This window comes from Manis javanica, chromosome 7 (assembly GCF_040802235.1).
Source record: "Manis javanica isolate MJ-LG chromosome 7, MJ_LKY, whole genome shotgun sequence".
Lineage (NCBI taxonomy): Eukaryota > Metazoa > Chordata > Mammalia > Pholidota > Manidae > Manis > Manis javanica.
Window position 1 is genome coordinate 92,034,231 of NC_133162.1, and position 17,284 is coordinate 92,051,514.

The following is a 17,284-nucleotide window of genomic DNA, read 5'->3' on the forward strand; positions in this document are numbered from 1 at the left end:
CTTTCACTTCTTTGCTTAGGTTTATTCCTAGGTATTTTATTCTTTTTGATGCAATGGTGAATGGAATTGTTTTCCTGATTTCTCTTTCTATTGATTCATTGTTAGTGTATAGGAAAGCTACAGATTTCTGTGTGTTAATTTTGTATCCTGCAACTTTGCTGTATTCTGATATCAGTTCTAGTAGTTTTGGAGTGGAGTCTTTAGGGTTTTTTATGTACAGTATCATATCATCTGCAAATAGTGACAGTTTAACTTCTTCTTTACCAATCTGGATTCCTTGTATTTCTTTGTTTTGTCTGATTGCCGTGGCTAGGACCTCCAGTACTGTGTTAAATAACAGTGGGGAGAGTGGGCATCCCGGTCTGGTTCCCGATCTCAGAGGAAATGCTTTCAGCTTCTTGCTGTTCAGTATAATGCTGGCTGTGGGTTTATCATATGTGGCCTTTATTATGTTGAGGTACGTGCCCTCTATTCCCATTTTGCGGAGAGTTTTTATCATGAATGGATGTTGAATTTTGTCAAATGCTTTTTCAGCATCTGTGGAGATGATCATGTGGTTTTTGTCTTTCTTTTTGTTGATGTCGTGGATGATGTTGATGGATTTTTGTATGTTGTACCATCCTTGCATCCCTGGGATGAACCCCACTTGGTCATAGTGTATGATCCTTTTGATATACTGTTGAATTCTGTTTGCTAATATTTTATTGAGTATTTTTGCATCTACATTCATCAGGGATATTGGTCTGTAATTTTCTTTTTTGGTGTGGTCTTTGCCTGGTTTTGGTATTAGGGTGATGTTGGCTTCATAGAATGAGTTTGGGAGTATTCCCTCTTCTTCTATTTTGTGGAACACTTTAAGGAGAATGGGTATTATGTCTTCTCTGTGTGTCTGATAAAATTCCGAGGGAAATCCATCTGACCCCGGGGTTTTGTTCTTGGGTAGTTTTTTGATTACCATTTCAATTTCTTTGCTCGTAATTGGTTTGTTTAACTTTTGTGTTTCTTCCTTGGTCACTCTTGGGAGGTTGTATTTCTCTAGGAAGTTGTCCATTTCTTCTAGGTTTTCCAGCTTGTTGGCATATAGGTTTTCATAGTAATCTTTAATAATTCTTTGTATTTCTGTGGAGTCTGTCGTGATTTTTCCATTCTCATTTCTGATTATGTTGATTTGTGTTTACTCTCTTTTTCTCTTAATAAGTTGGGCTAGAGGCTTATCTATTTTGTTTATTTTCTCAAAGAACCAGCTCTTGGTTTTGTTGATTTTTGCTATTGTTTTATTCTTCTCAATTTTGTTTATTTCTCCTCTGATCTTTATTATGTCCCTCCTTCTGCTGACTTTAGGCCTCATTGTTTCTTCTTTTTCCAGTTTTGATAATTGTGATGTTAGACTATTCATTTGGGATTGTTCTTCCTTCTTCAAGTGTGCCTGGATTGCTATATACTTTCCTCTTAAGACTGCTTTCGCTGCGTCCCCAGAAGTTGGGGCGTAGTGTTGTTGTTGTCATTTGTTTCTATATATTCCTTGATCTCTATTTTGATTTGTTCATTGATCCATTGATTATTTAGTAGCATGTTGTTAAGCCTCCATGTGTTTGTGAGCCTTTTTGTTTTCTTTGTAGAATTTATTTCTACTTTCATACCTTTGTGGTCTGAAAAATTGGTTGGTAGAATTTCAATATTTTGGAATTTACTGAGGCTCTTTTTGTGAGCTAGTATGTGGTCTATTCTGGAGAATGTTCCATGTGCACTTGAGAAGAATGTATATCCTGTTGCTTTTGGATGTAGAGTTCTATAGGTGTCTATTAGGTCCATCTGTTCTAGTGTGTTGTTCAGTACCTGTGTGTCCTTACTTATTTTCTGCCCCGTGGATCTATCGTTTGGGGTGAGTGGTGTGTTGAAGTCTCCTACAATGAATGCATTGCAGTCTATTTCCCTCTTTAGTTCTGTTAGTATTTGCCTCACATATGCTGGTGCTCCTGTATTGGGTGCATATATATTTAGAATGGTTATATCCTCTTGTTGGACTGAGCCCTTTATCATTATGTAGTATCCTTCTTTATCTCTTGTTACTTTCTTTGTTTTGAAGTCTATTTTGTCTGATATTAGTACTGCAACCCCTGCTTTCTTCTCACTGTTGTTTGACTGAAATATGTTTTTCCATCTTTTGGCTTTTAGTCTATGCTTATCTTTGGATTTAAGGTGAGTTTCTTGTAAGCAGCATATAGATGGGTCTTGCTTTTTTATCCATTCTATTACTCTGTGTCTTTTGATTGGTGTATTAATTCCATTTACATTTAGGGTGACTATTGAGAGATATGTACTTATTGCCATTGCAGGCTATTAGGTTCGTGGTTACCAAAAGTTCAAGGTTAGCTTCTTTAGTATCTTACTGCCTAACTTAGTTCGCTTATTGAGCTGTTATATACACTGTCTGGAGATTCTTTTTTTCTCTCCCTTCTTATTCCTTCTCCTCCATTCTTCGTATGTTGTGTGTTTTGTTCTGTGCTCTTTTTATGGGTGCTCCCATCTAGAGCAGTCCCTGTAGGATGCCCTGTAGAGGTGGTTTGTGGGAAGCAAATTCCCTCAGCTTTTGCTTGTCTGGGAATTGTTTAATCCCGCCATCATATTAAAATGATAGACGTGCTGGATACAGAATCCTTGGTTCAAGGCCCTTCTGTTTCATTGCATTAAGTATATCATGCCATTCTCTTCTGGCCTGTAGGGTTTCTGTCGAGCCGTGTGATGTTAGCCTGATGGGTTTTCCTTTATAGGTGACCTTGTTCTCTCTAGCTGCCTTTAAAACTCTTTCCTTGTCCTTGATCCTTGCCATTTTAATTACTATGTGTCTTGGTGTTGTCCTCCTTGGATCCTTTCTGTTGGGGGTTCTGTGTAATTCCATGGTCTGTTTGATTATTTCCACCCCCAGTTTGGGGAAGTTTTCAGCAATTATTTCTTCAAAGAGACTTTCTATCCCTTTTCCTCTTTCTTCTTCTTCTGGTATCCCTATAATACGAATATTATTCCTTTTGGCTTGGTCACATAGTTCTCTTAGTGTTGTTTCATTCCTGGAGATCCTTTTATCTCTCTCTATGTCAGCTTCTATAAGTTCCTGTTCTCTGGCTTCTATTCCTTCAATGGCCTCTTGCATCTTATCCATTCTGCTTATAAATCCTTCCAGGAATTGTTTCACTTCTGTGATCTCCTTCCTGACATCTGTGATCTCCTTCCGGACTTCATCCCACTGCTCTTGCATTTTTCTCTGCATCTCATCCCATTGCTCTTGCATTTTTCTCTGCATCTCTGTCAGCATGTTCATGATTTTTATTTTGAATTCTTTTTCCGGAGGACTGCGTAGGTCTGTCTCCTTCTCAGGTGTTGTCTCTGTGATCTTTGTCTGCCTGTAGTTTTGCCTTTTCATGGTGATAGAGATAATTTGCAGAGCTGGTACAAGTGACCGCTGGAAGAATTTCCCTTCTTGTTGGTTTGTGGCCTTCCTCTCCTGGGAGAATAGTGACCTCTAGTGGCTTGTGCTGAGCAGCTGTGTGCAGACAGGGCTTCTGCTTCCTGCCCGGTTGCTATGGGGTTTATCTCCGCTGTTGCTGTTGGAGTGACCTGGCTGGGGCTGCTCCTCCATAATGGTGGAGCCCCGTTGGAGGGGGAGCAGTCGGGAGGCTATTTATCTCCGTAAGGAGTCTCTGTGCTTCCTGCTGCCCAGGGTGTGAGAGTGCCCAGAGATCCCCAGATTCCCTGCCTCTGGTCTAAGTGACCTGTCCTGCCTCTTTAAGACTTCCAAAAAGCACTCTCCAAACCAAAACAACAACAGCAACAATGAGAGAGGGAACAGAAAAAAAAAAAAACAAAAAGGAAAAAACAAGCGATTTTTTTTTTTGTTCTCAGGTGCCGGTCCCAGGCACCCGCTCACTGGTCCTGCTGCCCTGTCTCCCTAGCACCAGGGTTCCTGTCCCTTCCAGGCTTCCAAAAAGCACCCGGCCACTGGTCCCGCAGGGAAAAACGCGTGATATTCTTTGTCCTCAGGCGCCGGTCCCAGGCACCCGCTCACTGGTCCTGCTGCTCTGCCTCTCTAGCATCAGGGTCCCTGTCCCTTTAAGGCTTCCAAAAAGCGCTTGCCAAAAAGAGAAAAAAAAAAGGGAAAAACGTGCGATTTCCTCCTTCCTCAAGTGCCAGTCTCAGGCACCCGCCCACCGGTCCTGCAGGGAAAGACGCGCGATATTCTTTGTCCTCAGGCACCGGTCCTAGGCACCCGCTCACCAGTCCCGCCGCCCTGCCTCCCTAGCACCGGGGTCCCTGTCCCTTTAAGGCTTCCAAAAAGCACTCACCAAAAAGAGAAAAAAAACAAACAAAGGGCAAAAACGCACGATTTCCTCCATCCTCAGGCGCCGGTCTCAGGTACCCGTCCAGCGGTCCCGCAGGGAAAAATGCAGGATATTCTGTCCTCAGGCGCCGGTCCCAGGCAACCGCTCACCGGTCCGGCCACCCTGCCTCCCTAGCAACGGGGTCCCTGTCCCTTTAAGTCTTCCAAAAAGCACTCGCCAAAAAAAAACCCGCTCCGGTTTCTTTCCACCCGCCGGGAGCCGTGGGGAGGGGCGCTCGGGTCCCGCCGGGTCAAGGCTTGTATCTTACCCCCTTCACAAGGTGCTGGGTTCTTGCAGGTGTGGATGTGGTCTTTATGTTGTCCTGTGTCCTGTGGTCTCTATTTTAGGAAGATTTTTCTTTGTTATATTTTCATAGCTCTATGTGTTTTTGGGAGGAGATTTCCACTGCTCTACTCACGCCGCCATCCTGGCTCCACCTCCTTATATGTTAAATTTAAAGGAAGAAAACCTTAAAATATCAAAATACCACTGAAGAAACAAAAAGAAGTCTTGAACAAATGGAAAGATATTGGGCATGAAGAGTCAATGACATAAAAGGGGAGACTCTCCCTAACTTACTTCATAAATTTAACATGAGTTCAATGAAAATATGAGTAGAATTTTTTTACCTAGACAAACTGGTCCTTAAATATATTTTGGAAAGTTAAAAAAAGTATAAGAACATCCTGTAAAACTATGAGTAAGCAAAGTAATGATGGGGGTAGCAGCCATAGTAGTTTTTAAAAATTTTATAAAACCTCAATAACTAAAGCAATATGGCATTGATGTCCTGGATAGTCCAATAGACCAATGGAATATATTTGAAAAATCTAGTACTAGATTCAGAGATATAGAGCAAATTAGTATGCAATAAGGGCAACATCTTAAACAGTGGATGAAGATGGATTTTTCTGAGAAATAATGATGCAACAACTTGAAAAAAAATCGTATATATGTACTTCACCCCTTAAACCAGGATAAACTTCAAATGCATCAAAGATTCCAGTATTAAAAATTGAACATAATAAACTCTAGCAGAAAGCATTAAAAGTTTCTTTTTTAAACTTTGAAGTAGGGAAACCTTTTCTTACCATGACTCAAATTCTATACTCCATGAAAGAAAAGATTGATAAGTATGTCTGTAGGACAATTTTTTTAAATCTGTATTGCCAAAAAAGGAGAAAAACTATAAGCAAAATCAAAAGACAAATGATAATCAGGGGAAAGCACTGCATTTTATATCACCCAAAGATCTAATCTCCCTAATATACAAAGAGCTCTTAGGAATTATTATGAGTAAAACTAGTAATTTAATTTTTAAATGTGTAAAGGCATTGAATAAGTAGTCCATAACTGAATACAAAGAACCCTGGAAAGACACTCAACCTTACTCATATTTTTTAAATTGATGTATAATTCACATATAACAATATATCATTTTCAAGTGTAGAGTATTATTTGATATTTGTATGTATTGTGAAGCGATCACTACAATAAGTCTAGTTAACATCTGTCACCTTACATATTTACAAAAAATTTTTTTCTTTTGAGGAGAATTTCTTAGCATATTTGAAAGTTTCTTAGAAACTTTCAAATATACAATACAGCATTATTAACTATAGTCACCATGTCATCCCCATGATTTATTGATTTTATGACTGAGAGTTTGTATCTTTTGACCCCCTTCACCCATTTCTCCCCCATCCCCCACCATCTCATTTCCCTAGCAGTCACCAATCTTTTCTCTGTATCTCTGAACTTGGTTTATTTCTTATTTTTGTTTTGTTTTTCTTTAGATTCCACTTAAATATGGTCATACAATATTTGTCCTTCTCTATCTGACTTATTTCACTTAGCACAATGCCCTCAATGTCTATCCATGTTGTTACAAATAGAAGGATTTCATTTTTTATGGCTGAGTAATTCATACACACACACTTCACATTTTCTTTATTCATTCATTGTCTAAGGTCACTTAGTTCACTCCATATCTTGGCTATTGTAAATAATACAGCAATGAACATGGGGGTGCAGATATCTTTTCAAGACAGTGTTTTCATTTTCTTTGGATAAATACCTGGAAGTGGAATTGCTGGATTATATGTAGCTCTATTTTTAACAGTAGCTCATACTGTTTTCCATAGTGGCTGCACCAGTTTACATTCCCGTCAACAGTGTATAAGCATTCCTTTTTCTCCACATCCTCACCAACACTTGTTATTTCTTGTCTTTTTGATAATTATCTTCTAGCAGGTGTAAGTGTAAGAATATAGTAATTTATCCTCCATTTGCTGCATGGTCCCAAGCACATAAACCAGTGAGAATTATGCCTGGGCTTGCCTGGGGCTTGACTGGGTTTACCCCGCCTTATCCCTAAACATCCCGACCCTCCCCCAAAGCAACAGGCCCAGCGGATCTGCCACAATAAAAGGCACCATGCTGCTGCCCTCTCTCTCTCTGTCTCTGTCTCTCTGTTGCTCTCTCTGTCTCTCTGCTGCTCTCTCTCTCTCTCTCTCTCTCTCTCTGTCTCTGTCCCCCTACTCTCCCTGTTCTCTCTCTCTCTCCCCCTCCCTCTGGGGTAGCCACTCTCTCCTTCAGATAATTAAGTATCTTGCGTGGGCCCATGTCTCCTGAGTCATTCTGGGTAAGGAGGGTCGCAGCGAGATACCCTTTCATTGGTGCCATGACTTAGGATGAGGCTCTCCCATTGACTTTGCTCTTCCTCCGGGAACCTGAGCTGCTTTGGGAACCCTCACTGCCCGATCCTCCTCCACGGGCTCACTGTCAATTTCCCCAGTCGCTCGTCTTCTTGCCCAACACCGGCCTTCGATTTGGTGAGTCTCCCCTTCATGGTCAACTTAAATGTCCCTTTGGAACCTGGGAAGAGACCGTTGAGTGTCTGGCACTCCCAAGGGCTCCTCTTGGACAGGGGCACCCCCAACCACAACTTTCAGAGTCACAGTTGATCTCCATAGTCGACCCTTCTCTGCCTCCCCATGGTGAGAATCCTCATCCACTGAGGCCCGGTCTCCCTTTATCTCCGTATCTACTCAACTCAAAAACTACTGGTACCAGGTACCAAGGCTCCCCAGTGTTTTTGTCTCAACCCCACAGTTAGAGGTGGTAACGACCCCCTAACTGTGCCTGGTCTCCTCCATGACCTTCTCAATCGCTCAGGGACACCTCAGCGACTTCTGAACAGTCTCGTTCTCACCACAGGATCTGGCCCCTCCATTCCCGCAGATTCACCCTGGGGTGGTTACTCAATAATCTAAAGCCCCTCCACCTCACTCCAGACCTCAAACCTGCTTGCTACTCTAATGAAATCTGGCCACAATCAGTCTAAATGACCCCCAAATGGCTCTTTAGATCCTAAAATTCTCCGCGACTTATACAACTTCTGTGAGCATAAAGGCAAATGGAAAGAGATACCATATATGCAGGCTTTCTCCTACCTCAGAACCAAGCTCTCTCTCTGTCTCCCCTGCAATCCTAAACACCTACTACTTGCCTTAAAGTCCATACCCCTAAGCTTTTTTCACGTTCCCAAATATCCTCAACTGCCTATAAAACACCTAGACAGTACACCACCATGGGCTCTCTTGTTCCCTCCTGGCTCATGCCAGGAGCTCTGTCTGTCCTCTCACTGTATCATTCCATCTCAATCTGTATGTTTGTGTCTAAGTGTGTAAATGAAAAATATTTTTCTACCTCCGGATGGTATTAATCAAAATTGATTTAAAGACAAGCACTTGTAAAAATTGGGCATTCTAAAATTTCCAGAAAATTCTAATAGAAGATATTAAGCATTAATGCTAATTAAAGTTGAACTGAATAGACATGTCCTTATGGTTATCAGCAGCCTAAGTTTACCTAAAGTCTTTTAAGTTGATGGGATCTGTTAAATCTTTCAAAGAAAAATGCTTAAAGTCAAGCGGAGCTTGTCCCCGAACAAGACCCACACTGGGATTATAACACCGCCGTGGGTCTCCGCTCTCGAGATATTTTTGGCTGCTGCTTAATAGCAGGTCTGAAAAAGGCCTCTCGTAAGGTAGTCAATTTTCAAAAGCTTCAAGACATAATTCAAAAGAGAGATGAAACCCCCCCCCAAGTACTTAGACAGACTCACTCAAGCCCTATTACAGTATACCAGCCTGGACCCAGAAACACCTGAGAGAAGACATGTCTTTATGACATACTTCCTAGCTCAAAGCTACCCCAACATTAAAGCTAAACTCAAAAAATTAGAACAGGGCCCCGCTACCCCACAGACTGAGATCTAACACTGGCCTTTAAAGTCTTCCATAACCGGGAGGAGGAGAAAGAACGCCATAAACAAAAGGCTGATCAGGCCAATTTCCAAATGTTGGCCCAGCTGATAAAACCACAACCTGGGCGCCCCTCTACAAACAAGCCCCCCCCCAGGAGCTTGTTTCAAGTGTGGAAAAGAGGGACATTGGTCAAGGGTGTGCCCCTTCCCCAGATCTCCTACCACCCCATGCCCCAGATGCCACAAAAAGGGCCACTGGGGGTCTGATTGCCCAACCACCGAAGGGGTGGCTGGACGTACAACCCCCATCTAAGCCTGCCATAGTGGGGCTGGCAGAATAAGATTGACAGGGCCCAGGGGCTTCTCGCCCAACCATTTCCATCACCAAACAGGAGCCCAGGGTTACTTTAACAGTAGACGGTCGCCCCATCTCCTTCCTCCTAGATACAGGAGCCACCTTCTCAGTCTTGCGAGAATACCGGGGCCCTACCATGCCTGCCATTACTCCTATAGTCGGGGTAAGAGGTAAACAGATTTTCCCATTAAACCTCCCCCCTTTTATGCACAATCCAAGACAATCCCATACCTTTCTCCCACTCCTTCCTGGTTATGCCCCAGTGTTCCATCCCTTTACTAAGACGGGACATCCTTTCTCTCCTCCACGTTTCCATAACTATATCCACTCACACAGCCCCCAGTACTCCCTTTCTGATAGCTGACGACCCCCCTCTACCCAATGAAAGCTCCAGTTCCGTCCTCATACACCCTGTAAATCCCAAAGTTTGGGATATTACAAGCCCCTCTGTAGCTCTATGTCCTCCTGCCTCTATCAAGTTACATGACCCCTCTCAGTATATCTGTCAGGCCTCATACCCCCTAACCACTTTAGCCCTCATAGGCCTCCAACCCATCATTCAAGATCTCTTAAACAAAAATTACCTCAGACCCACTCACTCCCCATTTAATACCCCCATATTAGCTGTTAAAAAAACCAACAGATCTTTCCGCCTTGCCCAAGACCTTCGCCTCATTAACATGGCCGTTGTCCCTATCCATCCCTAAGTTCCAAATCCATACACTCTTTAATCGCAGATCCCTGCCTTGGCCTCCCACTTCTCAGTCCTAGATCTCAAAGATGTATTTTTCCTATCCCTCTGGACCCCTCCTCCCAAGATTTTTTCACCTTCACCTGGACGGACCCATACACAAGACATTCTGAACAACTCACTTGGACAGTTTTGCCACAAAGCTTCCGAGATAGTCCCCATATTTTTAGACAGGTCCTAGCTCAGGACCTCAAACAGTTTCATCATGATCACTCCAAGTCCACCTTATTATAATACATGGACAATCTTCTACTCTGCAGTCCCTCGTGGGAACAGTCTCTACTTGACACTGCCTCCCTACTTAACCTTCTAGCTTCCAGAGGTTACTGAGTATACCCCGTCAAAGCTCAAATCTCTTCCCCTCCTGTCACTTACCTCAGATTCCTTCTATCTCAACAAAGAAAGTCCATTACCTTAGACAGAAAATGGCTCCTCTCTGACCTGCCCATTCCCAAAACCAAGACAGAAATCCTTTCCTTTCTAGGCCTGGCTAGGTATTTTAGAGCGTGGATCCCTAACTTCTCCCTGTTGGCAAGACCCCTATACGACCTCAGCAAGGGCTCCCCCTAAAGAACCATTATCCTCCTCACCACGACACTCCTTCATTAAGCTCTGTCAAGCCCTTGTGGAAGCCCCAGCTCTCCATCTTCCTGATTTGTCAAAGCCCTTCTCATTATACATTCATGAGAGGTCCAGTCAAGCTCTAGGAGTCCTAGGCCAATATTATGGCCCATCCTTTGCCCCAGTAGCTTATCTCTCCAAGCAATTAGACCCCACAGTTTGGGGATGGGCCCCCTGCCTATGAGCATTAGCCGCTAGACAGCTCTTTGCAGAAGGAAGCTCATAAACTGACATTCAGTGTGCTCCTTACCATTCTGTCCCCACATCACCTAAAAGATCTCTTAACCTACAAAAGTTTACAGACTCTCCCTCCCTCCAGACTCCTGACCTTATGTCCTCTTTCCTCCAAAATCCCATTCACCCCCTTTGTCATCCATACCCGAATCATGACTTTTTCCTCCTTTACTGCTCTCTCTCTTTTTTTCCTCATTCCTATTGTCTTCCCCACCACCCCAGTCTCCTTTGTATAGTGATTAAAAGTCAGACAGACTTACACACAGCATCAAACAAAAGTTACTGCCCTCATTGCCACACCAGACTGCCCTCTGAAAAGCTGCTCTGAGCCTTTATACCTCCCCTTTCCTCCTCCACCGAAGTGTTCACTAACAGCTACCTTTATTCTCCCTACCTCTGCTTCCTCTATGCCCAAAGACAAGCCTATTGTAGGCGATGGCAAGACACCTATGGGAGGTGTCCCTACTGGTCTTGTGCCATTCACTACATGGGTGACTTCCAGTACCCACAGTATTACTCCTCCAACCATTTCATGAAATATCCCAACGGCTCATTCTCCTTATCAATCCCAGATCCCTGGGACTCTCAATGGGCTGTCGGAGTCATAGCCTCAGTTTACTATGGGGGGTCCTCGACCCCCCACAGTACCCTTCATATCTCTCGAAAGTATGTTCCCTCTCATTCCCAGATCTCTCAAGTTGCATCAGATATCAGACATTCTGAAAAAGTCATTATCCAAACTCTTGACGGCGCCTCTTCATCTTCTTATCCCCGCCCCTCTTCCCATTTCTCCTACTCTTCATTACAGCTCATTCAGGACACCACCATCTTTCTCAACCACACCCTTAACATCGCCAATTGTTTCTTGTATGCATCACTACAGCTCCCACTGCTGGCCGCCGTGTCCCTTAATATTTCCAACTATTCCTTCCATGCAGAAAGACAACCCCTCTGCCCCCTGGCAGACATACCCCTATGGGAACCAGAATACACAGATAATCTCACCATCCACCACTGTGTAGGCCCAACTCCACCCCCCTCCAGCGCACTTCACTGCCTCCCAACTCCGATACACCCTGCATTCTTGTCACCCTAATCCCAAAGCTTACATTTTACAACATGTCGGAATTCCTTGAGCTCCAACCTCCCATGCCCTCGTACACAAAAAGGGCTGCTTTCCTTTCCATCATGGTCGGTATCTCTTTGACCACCTCAGCCATTGGGGCAGGGTTTTTGGGAGGAGCCTTGAGTCACTCTCTATGGGCAGTTAGAGATCTCAACGCCAAACTTGAGGGAGCCCTGACATCCACTGCCGGTTCCCTAGCCTCTCTCCAAAGACAGGTCACTTCACTAGCTAAGGTCACCCTTCAGAACCGGCGGGCCTTAGATCTGCTTACAGCCAAGAAGGGCGGCACCTACGTCTTCCTCTGGAAAGAGTGCTGCTATTACATCAATGAATCCGGCATTGTAGAAACTGACATTACCAAACTCACTGACCTTGTCTCCAGCCTTCACTCTGCTTCCAATTCCAACCCATTCTCTTCAGTACTAACAAACCCCCTCCTCACCTGGCTCTGGCCCATTGCAGGCCCCATAATAATCATTCTTCTCGCCTGTCTCTTCTTACCCTGTATAATAAAGTTCATCAAATCCCAAGTCAGAAAAATCTCTAATCAAGCTTTCAACCAGCTTTTATTCAGGAACTACCAGCTTCTGGCCACAGAAGATCCCTCACCCTCACATGACCTCCTCACCACATGCTGAGATGGACCCCTCTCTCCACTGGAAACTGTTCCTGGAAACAATGGCCACAGACGCCTGGCTCCTGACACTCATATCCTCTTGGCACCATTGGAATCAACAGGTCCTCGACCTATGGTTACAGGGAACCTTCATTGATTTCCAAACCTGAAGAAGTCCACATCTACTCATCCTTACTGTGGGGAGTCCTATCAACCCTTTCCTCCCAATCCTCAAGCCCTCACTCCCTTCTCCGCCCCTGTTCAGCAGCAAGCAGCCAGAGAGAAAGCAACGTCCACAACCCCATAGAGGAGAAAGGGGGGAATGAAGGGCACCCACCAGTAAGATGGCAAACTTCCGGCTTCTCTTCGGGGTCCTGGGTTCCCGCCGGTGCCACCTGAAGCCCAGTCACCTCTAACCCCTCTCCCAATCCCAGCACCTAGCCAACAGCCACCAGCCCCATAGAAGTAACACCACAATCACCCCCATGCCCCTTCCTATATAACCCAGCACCTTTCCCTAATAAAGCGGAATTCTCTGGTGAATTGCTGCTGTGTGTCGCTCCTTTCCTTTCAAAGTCAATCACCATATGAATAAAAAAGAGATTTAGAAGTTTTAAATCACTGAAAAAAAACAATATATTCAGTAGAGAAAAGTAAATGGAAATATTGTTAATATAGCAGTAATTTAAAAAATATAAAAGAGTTAAACCTGACAACTAAAAGGTTGAAGCCCTTGGAATTAACAGAAAAACAGTATCCAAAAATATGTGAGCTGCAGAAGAAACTTTGAAACAAAGAGACATAGGAGAGTTGAAAATAAAAGCTTAAAATAACCATTTCAAGAAATATAAACAGGAAGCTAGTGGACCAGTTGTAATATATAAAACACATTGCATCTGAGGGTACATCAATTCTAAGATCTCATTTTTTATGTAAAATTAAGAAAAATCCCTATCAATTAAGTCATGACATATTTTCTTAATACTTAAAATTTTTCATTTTATATGTATTAAATAACCCTTTTAAACCTAGTTAGAGGTAGATTTTTTATCAGCTATTGTTAGGGTCTGGAGTCGGCCACTTCTCAAATAGACAGAAGACACTCACGATAATGCAAGTCACACAGCGAGGTTTATTTCTACCTAGCTGGGGTCTAAGTGTCTGCCCGATGCAGCGGGTATCAACAAGGACTTAGAGCACTCAAAGCCAGGGCTTTATATGGCATTTTCAAAAAGCACTTACTCACAGTAATTTTTCATAAATTTTGGCTTGTGCTACATCCTGAGGGTTAAGCAAAAGCAAGATAAGACTACTCTTCAAATGTTAGGGTGGTTCAGCAAGATAAGCTGACCAGAGTTGCAACCACCCACAACCCGGTATGCAGGATTAGCTGACCAAGGGTCACAGCTGCCCACAACCCGGTGTCTATGATTAACTTGTTCTTCAACACCTGTTTATCAAGCCTTACCTAGTTCCTCCTTTCCTGAGTCACATACTCAGAAAATGGCTTTTCCGCCCTTAAGATGGCCATTCTCATGCTAATTCATTCTTACATTCCCCCCCTTTTTGTTGTTATAATGAGGAATCTTGCTCATTGGTAGGGCAGTCATAGGGGCTCTAAGGAGGGGGCAACTCTTCATATTGTTGTCTCAAGATCAGGAGTTGGACGGTATTAACACAGTCTTTTACAAAATTAATGTTTGTTTAGAATACAGGCGCCAAAAGTTAGAATATAAGAATTACTTATATTCTATGAATATAAGTAAAATTAATTGGCCAACTAGGGTAGAAACTACGGTGGTGAACTAGGGAGACTTATTAAACCAAGCTTCAAACTAGTTTTGTTGTGCTTCTCTTTCTCTTGGTTAATCTTTCTCTTACTTTAGCCATGGAATTTTTTACTACTCTTGTATGATCAGCATAAAAACAGCATTCTTCTCCTAGCACAGCACACATTCCTCCTTGTTGGAGGAACAATAAATCAAGCCCTCTTCTATTTTGGACTATGACTTCAGATAAGGAGGTGAGGGTTTTTTTTTAATGACTAATGGAGGTCTCTATTCTCTCTATATCTTCATCTATGGCTGCTCTTAGGGATGTCATACCTGCTTGTTGAGTAGCCAGAGAGGTTATGCCAGTTCTGGACCCAGCTAGTCCTAAACTGAATAGAGTAGCAATGGTTAGAGCAGTGATGGGCTCTTTCTTATCTCTTAGGCTTGTATCTTTATTTCAGTGTGAATACATGCTTTCTTTGGGGTGGTAGAGGATGCAGGGTATCACAGTCACTAAGATACAGAACTCTTTAGAAGTGTTAAAGACTGAGGTTGAGAGGCAAGGGGTGAGGCCAGTCATGGAACGTATCTACTATCTATCACTTCCTGGGGTTAGCTACTCTATGTTATTTTAATTAGGGGCAGCATTTATAGAAGTGCATAAACTTTGTTTATCTTGTGACACTTTCCCTAAGCAGGTCCCTTTACCGCTTATGTGCTGTAGAGTTAAGCCTATTTTTCAGTCTCTCTATGAACACTGAGAGAGATTCACACTAGTCAATACATTATAAGTGGCAGGCCTATGGCTTCATAAAATGGAGGCTTTATATCATAACACAGCCAGCAGGAGGCCATGAGGTCAGGGCTGGTAGCATTAAGGGTCTCATAAATAGCGTGCATCAGTTTCTATAGGGGTCCTTGGTGGCCTGCAAAGCAGGTGCCAGGGGAGTCACAGAGGTACTTCTTATGGAGATGAGCCTAGCCATAAGGCCTAGCATGGTGAGCCAAGGAGAGGAGATTAGGTGACTAGAGGCACTCACAACTACACCTCCCACCAGCACTGTATGGTGGATAAGAGTCTGGGGTTTTGTTACCATTTTTGGGATGCTCTTGTTATCTGAGTGTTTAGTAGGGGTGGGAGGAGCTAATGCCTGATTTGGACTTTTTGGACTCATTACCAATACTTGATTTGGGTGGGGGGTGGGAGGAGTTAACACTAGATTTGGACTCACAGGAGCTGTGGCTATCAGCTCAGTTTTCAATCTGATCTGGAGAAGAGTTCTAAACATAGGTTTCTGATAGAGAAGTAGGCTCTAAGTTAACTCTGATAGCCATCGCTTATCTCTTTTCTCTTCTGTAAACTGGAGCTTTACTAGATTGCAGTTAGAATTGTACCAAGTTTGGGTGCATGGCTTTATAAATGAGAGAATGATGAGGAGGGGGGTTACTTGCCATTTTTGCTCTCTATCATTGGTGGTAACACAACTCTATTGTGCACAGTAAACGAACTTAACTCTTCTACACTGAAGCTTCTCGGGTCCTTTCTGAAACTCAGGACATGCATAAAACTTATTTCGACTTACGGAGATCCGGTACTGCATTTTACGCCAGTTTCCCCCTTTCATTCTTTCGATGTCTGCTATCTTGTCCAGGTTAAAGTACAAGTAGGGAACTAGGTGTTTAGTGGGGCTGTGCTGGAGGTCTCATTTAGGATTGTATCAGTTTTCTCATCTGTCAGGATCCATGTCTGCTTATAAGGTCAATGAGGGTTGGTCTCTTCATGGTTTTTTTTTCCAGTTGTTGAGCAGGGTCAGGACTCATAGCCACTTTATAATCAGGCCGGGTGGGAGGTTCAGAGTGTTCTCGAGGTCTCAAGATCTGTAGTTTCAGGGGGTTATCAGGGTGCCACCACACGGTCCACTCTCTGGCTTGTCTTCACTCTGGCTGGGTGGCTTGGTGCATGTGGGAGTGGTGGACCTAAGGTCCAATGCTGTCAACCTTTAAGGCAGTTGGGGTAACCAGAACAACTACATAAGGACCTTTCCATCTTTTTTCTAAGGTTTGGGTCTTGTGCTTCTTTACCTATACCCAATCTCCTGGGGGCAATGCCATGTTCTGGGTTCGGTGTGTCTCTTGTCTCATACAAAGAGTGCACCAAGAGCCAAATCTCATGTTGTACTTCTTTCACGGCCTTCAAACTAGCTAGATAATTTGGGGTCACATTAGGGTCTAGGTTCGGCAAGGCATGGACAATAATGGGGGTAGTCTCCCATAGAATTTTGAAGGGAGTTAATCTGTGCACATAAGGGGAGTTCTGAACCCAGAAGATAGCATAGGGTAGGAGGGTCACTCAGTCCTTGCCAGTCTCAATGGCTAATTTAGATAAGGTATCTTTCAGGGTCTGATTCGTTCTTTCTACTTGCCCTGAGCTCTGGGGATTATATTCACAATGTAACTTCCAACTGGTCCTTACTGCCTGGGCCAGTCCTTGTAGGATTTTACTGATGAAAGCCGGACCATTATCAGACCTTAAAACCTTGGGGGCTCTATATTGGGTATGATTTCTTCTAGTAATGCCTTAGCAACAACCTGGGAAGTCTCTTATTTCATGGGGAAGGCTTCTACACAGTCCAAGAACGTATCAACAAATACTAACAGGTACTTACACCCATACTTCGTAGGCTTTACTTCAGTAAAATCTACATCTCAGTTCCATCCCAGCTCCCTCCCTCATACCCTTGTACCTCTGTGTAGGTGTCTCTTCCTACTGGGTCTCATAGCCTGGCACCCAACACATCAGTCTACGATTTCCTGGATCTGGGCGTCTTGTTGGGGGAACTTAAGGTGGGTGGACTCGAGAACTGTCAGCAACTTTCTCTTTCTTAAATGGGTGGCTTGGTGCAGGTTGGAAAGGAGGAACAGTCCTAGTTTTGCCAGCAGTATTAGTCTTCCTTCTGGGTCTTGATGCCATTCATGTTGATCAGGCTCTGGGCAGTGGTGGTTTTGGATCTATTGAAGATCTTCTGGGGTGTAATCAGGTTGCGAGGGCAGGCGTGGAAGCTCGGGTGCTGGCAGGGCGAGTGCCAAAGCTGGTGAAGCTATTGCCGCCTTTTTTGTGGTCTCATCTGCTCGCCGGTTTCCCTCAGCTTCCAGGGTTCAGACAGAC

The 17,284-nt window shown here is 43.7% G+C and overlaps 1 protein-coding gene across 3 annotated transcripts in view; it reads left to right on the forward strand.

Annotated features, from left to right (window-relative positions):
* LOC108383400 (uncharacterized) overlaps positions 1–17,284 on the forward strand; it is a 263,400-nt gene that overhangs the window by 171,776 nt on the left and 74,340 nt on the right. For 2 of the 3 annotated variants that reach the window (XR_012133340.1, XM_073241297.1), the window contains one exon: positions 12,294–12,845. The exons of the other annotated variant lie outside the window; for it this stretch is intronic. The gene's annotated coding sequence lies outside the window, so the exon portion shown is untranslated. Of the gene's footprint in view, positions 1–12,293; positions 12,846–17,284 lie in introns of those variants that run through there. 3 annotated transcript variants of the gene reach the window in all.